The sequence below is a fragment of the Triturus cristatus genome, chromosome 11 (assembly GCF_964204655.1).
Source record: "Triturus cristatus chromosome 11, aTriCri1.1, whole genome shotgun sequence".
Lineage (NCBI taxonomy): Eukaryota > Metazoa > Chordata > Amphibia > Caudata > Salamandridae > Triturus > Triturus cristatus.
In genome coordinates this window covers 700,311,871-700,316,958 of record NC_140594.1, presented here as the reverse complement: position 1 = coordinate 700,316,958, position 5,088 = coordinate 700,311,871, and the positions used below count along the sequence as shown (strand labels likewise).

The following is a 5,088-nucleotide window of genomic DNA, read 5'->3' as shown; positions in this document are numbered from 1 at the left end:
TTGATGCAGTTGGTTATTGTCAGCACTGTCCTGTCTCTCTACTCCAATCACCCACTCCTCACAGAGGACTGCCCACACCTGCTCCTCCAAGGGATCGCGCTCCACCTGGGGTGCTGGAATCCCACCTCCGGTCTGCAATGCTGCCTGTCGATTGCTTGCCAGTTTCTGCTTGCTTTTGTGCTTGGCATCATGCCTGTGCTTCTTGCAGTCCATCACTGCCCTCTTGACTTCTGCGATGGAGTTTACCTTGTTGACTATGGACTGCCCTATAGCGTTTTTGGTCCCCAATGGCACCTTGGAGCTGATGAAGAGCTGGTGTTGATGCTCCATCACCTCCGCAATCAGGATCTCATTCTTATCCTGACTGAATCTGTATTTCTTCTTCTTCTTCCCCTTGGACTCTGGCTGGTCATCCTGGCTGTTGGGGGATTGTTGTCCTGTGCTAAACTTGGTCCTGACTGCTCCATTCTGCATTCAGGTTTTTTTGCCCTTAGCAGCGTATGTTTTTGAACTTTCTTGCCGCTAATTGGCTGGCCGTCACTTTTTTCAGGCTAATGTGTGATTTCCTTAAGCCTTGACGCTAGCGTTAGCATAATGTTTCCCGGCGCTACCTGATCCTAAAGTCCCATAGCGCAGTATTGTAGATACGTCGCAAACATGGCGTTATTGACGAACGGCAGCTGTAAAAAAAAGTGATGCTATGCAGCATGAAAGCTGCTTAGCATCAATCCTTGTAAATATGCCCCTATGTTGTTTCCATGGGATCTGATGATGTGTGCAAGAGAATCATGTAGATGTTGAACAGTGTGGGGCTGAGGGATGATCCTTGTGGTACGCTGCATATGATATCTTTGGGTGTGGAGGTGAAGGGAGGCAGACAGATGTTCTGTGTGCATCCTGTATGGAAAGGGGTGATCAACGTGAGGACCTTTTGCTGTATGCCTATGTTGTAGAGTCTGTTGATGAGGATGTTGTGGGAGACGGTGTCAAAAGCTGACAATCCAGACTTTCAATACATTAAAAAATGACTAATACTTGCCACCCAAGCAATTTTTGTAGCTTTGGGTGGCAGGTATTAGTCGTTTTTAATGTATGTAGAACTACCAAACTGTTGTTGTGTTCATCACAAAATTGGTCAAACAGCGCGACCATGTGGCTGATTGTTATTAGTGACGGTGTTGACTGTTAAGTGCTGGTGCTGAGCACAGGAAACCACTGTCTCAAATTAAACACTGACAGAGTGACACAAATGCACCTTTTCTTGCCTCTAGAACTTCCCATGTTTGGTGCAATAATCAAGCAGAAAATAATGGGCATGCTCCACTTTTATTATCTCCAGTGGTCCATAGAACATAGAGAATAAAACTCTGCAGGACTGATGTAATTTTACAATGAAATTTGCACAAACAGACCACCCAAAATTACATGTTTGCAATAGAAATCAGTGTAACTTTCCAATTTTTTTAAAGTTGGAACCTGTGAACTCCAGAAAGGACTATTTGTGAGTCTGAAACACGGGTGTTGATGGTGTGCAAATTTGTTGTCCAATACTCCATCAAAATAACCTTGATCACAAAAAGATCGGACTACCATTACCTTAATTCTGATAGTAAAGTGTTCACAAAAAGACGATATCCGAACAAATCACAATATGAATGTCCAATCCAGTCTTAATTTCAAGTAATCCCGACTTCTCTACATATTGTGAAAAAGGAAATAGTATTTTACTATGTCAAAGAACATTTCTGAAGAAAAGTATTATCACAAATCTCACTAGGTTGGAGGTTACACATCTTTCATTTACTCATAGGTCCATGTTGGAATGGCATCTAACAGAGAAGTCAGTTCACATACTAGCAGTCTATTGGCTTCTACATTTTAAAGCAGCAATTGGAAGCCAAATCGTAGCATAATCATTTTATACGATTTGAGCCTCAAAACAATACACAAATAAAGAATGCATTATACATGTACATAAGTTATGAACTATTTTATTTTCCAAATGAAAATGTACAACAAATGATATTTTAGTTTTAATGTGAAGTTTAGAGGTTTTCAGAATTAGGTTTAAAAAAAATAAAATTGAACAATATCCTAGACTCTAGCATATTAGTACTTCAATTGAGTCCACCACTCATCACCCTTGATTTTGTTTGCTGAACATGCGCTGCTCCCACAAGTCAATCGAAGGATAACTACTAACTTTTTAGCATAAATGAAAAGGAGCATACGATTATATAATCCATTTGGCTCCATTCATAGCTTTACAACAGAATCCATACAGCTCTATATCAACATATATTCGCTATTAATGTCCAATCAAATTCCTCAGGAGACTTGTATGTCTGTTTCAATCCACTTTATTGAAGTTTAATCATCTTCACAATTGCACAGCAGCCCAGCCAACGCAGCTTTATCCATGCGGACTTCATCAGGGCTGTGAAATAAAAATCATAAATCAACCTATTTATCGCATATGTATGCACAAATAGTTATTTACAATGAATCACATACTACACTATACTCCTAATATTAATAAACATACTATACAAGACTCCACACCTACATACAAAAAAAACATAGAGCAATCAACAATCAATAATCTACATGCATACCAATTTTGTCAGTATCTTTTTAAACCATATACTGGCTATCATGTAGGTTTCTTTTTTATTGGCTCAATATCCAAGTTGCCCCATGTGATAGCAGACCCAAATGCTCAATGTAAGCAAAACAGGAAAAAATAGGAAAAATAGGGGCACTCACTTGAGAAGTAGGTTGAATCGCGATGTTTCACTGAGTGAGGTCAAAAGGCAGAAATCCAGTACAAGTCAAGCTAATACGATGGGTGGTATAGTACCACAAGTCAATGTATACAAATATATTAACAAATCAATAAGAATAATGGTATGAAATAAATAGAACCCTATAAATACAATGCCTAATGTGCAGAAATGACTGCTTAGCAAAGAGCATCTACAGCGGTCCTGAATATCATTCATATGTACCGCTGTTCACCAAATACTAATGTGGTAAACAAGCGTGCATATCAATGGTATTCTTTTTCTTTCGCTATTCTCTCCTCCATGAATCCAATGTATCCCAAAATTATTTTATGGTTATTTTTAGTCTTAATCTTATTACACAATACATTCAAACCATTCCTATGGCATTATGGTCTCATTAAAAGCAATTCCTACGAAAATAAGCTCCAAAAATATCTATAATTCAACTCCCTGCACCACCAATTTCACCTAGCCACCAATTCGATACTTAAGGACAAAGTGGCAGATTTACAAGCCCCTTGCGCCACTTTGCGTCATTTTTCCCATGTTAAAAATGACGCAAAAGTAGCGCAAGAGGCTTGTAAATCTGCGCCAAAGTATCAAGGGAAATACGCAACTAACCTACTTAGGGGCAGATTTACAAGCCCCGTGCGCCACTTTTGCGTCACTTTTAACATGGGAAAAGTGCCACAAAAGTGGCGCAAGTGGCTTGTAAATCTGCCCCTTAGTCTGTGTCCAGAATCAAAGTCACAGCCTGCATCTAATGTAGGGTGACCAGGCGTCCCGGTTTTTCCCGGACGGTCCCAGTTTTTCACCTGCTGTCCCGGCAGGTTTCGGGAAATTGAGCTCCTGTCCCGGTTTTTAGAGAGAGGGTGACTGAAAACTGTGGGAGGTGCTTTTTATACTTTACAAAGAAGGGATAGTTAGAAGTTGTTTCAAGAAAGCAATTTAATTAACAGGCAAGCTTCTGGGTTTAAAAATTGCATTTTATGTACGGTCTAACTGCCTGTTCTGTAATTCTCTGCTGAGGAGCGCTGTCATTCTGTGCGCTGTCATTCTGTGCGCTCACTTGAAGTAAAACTGCAGTCCTTCTTCTATTTTTGTGAAATATCCCGGTTTTTGGCTTTAAAATTCTGGTCACCCTAATCTAATGCCCTCTATGGTTCGTAAAACGTATTCAATTAGTCAACCAATCACAATCCGTTCAACAAAGGAAATTGTCTAAAACCCCTATCCAGCTACCCGCATCAACCAGAGTTCGTGTTCGTATTAGAGCGTCAATACCTGGCCGCCAATTCAGATGGACTCAAACGGTGGCTTTCTCCTTGTTCTGTCTTTGAATCCTGCCTCTCTGGGGTTTAGAATGCATAATGCAAAACTCTAAATGCATTCACGTGGCATGTTCCCTCTCCGGTCCGCTCGCAATATCAGCCAATCAAAAGATCTGTATTCCGATGGCTGTATGCCATTGGTAGAGTACGATCCTCTTATGCTTAATATCCATTAATACAGCAAAAGATGACCTCTGGCCCCCACAAATCGATGGGCTCGGAAGAGCATTTTCTCTTAGGTTAATTTCTATTTCAGTCCCTTTGATTGGCTGACTGTCCAAGCGCACCAATGAGGGACCGCACCATGTCAACATATTGTGGGTTTCTACATGATTTTTCCAAGCCCGTGATTGGCTGGAATCAGAAACAAATGTGAAAATGCACATCTTCTTCCGAGCCCGCCTTCCTTGGGGCCGGAAAGTGACTTTTTTTTAGTGTGAATACATTTACACGTACACCCAGACCTTGCATCTTGCATTTGTTATAATTGAGGTATAGAGCCAGACTGTTATTTCTTGGTACTTATAGCAGGAGCAATAGTAACGTCCATTGCAAGTCATGATCGTGTGTTTAACAAACACGATTACATTTCTATATATCGACTATAGCAAGATGACTCACATCTTGGAGGTTTGCCCTGATTGTACCATTATTGCATACCTCCCTCATTATTTTGGATGGTTGTTAAAAAATTGAAAATATGATTGCATTTATCCCTCGTAGATAGCCGTTGTACTACTTGAATAACCGATAGGCCGATCGGACCAGAGAGAAAACACTCCATGTGAGTACATTACGGGTTTCCATGTGGCATTTCTAGCCTCTGATTGGCTGAAATTGAAAGGAACCTACGAATAAATGCTCCTCCGAGCCCATCTACTGTTGGGGCCAGAGGTCATCTTTTGCTGTATTAACAGATTTTCAAAATAAGAGGATCGTACTTTACCAATGGGATACAGCCATCGGAATAC

General features: G+C 40.6%; 1 long non-coding RNA gene across 1 annotated transcript; it reads right to left on the bottom strand.

Annotated features, from left to right (window-relative positions):
• Positions 1-1,975: 1,975 nt before the first annotated feature.
• Positions 1,976-4,207, bottom strand: LOC146785345 (uncharacterized). The gene is made up of 2 exons (XR_014970966.1): positions 4,071-4,207; positions 1,976-2,437 (listed from the first exon to the last, which is right to left on the bottom strand). It is a non-coding gene; the product is annotated as an uncharacterized LOC146785345 (long non-coding RNA).
• Between the last annotated feature and the right edge of the window lie 881 nt (positions 4,208-5,088).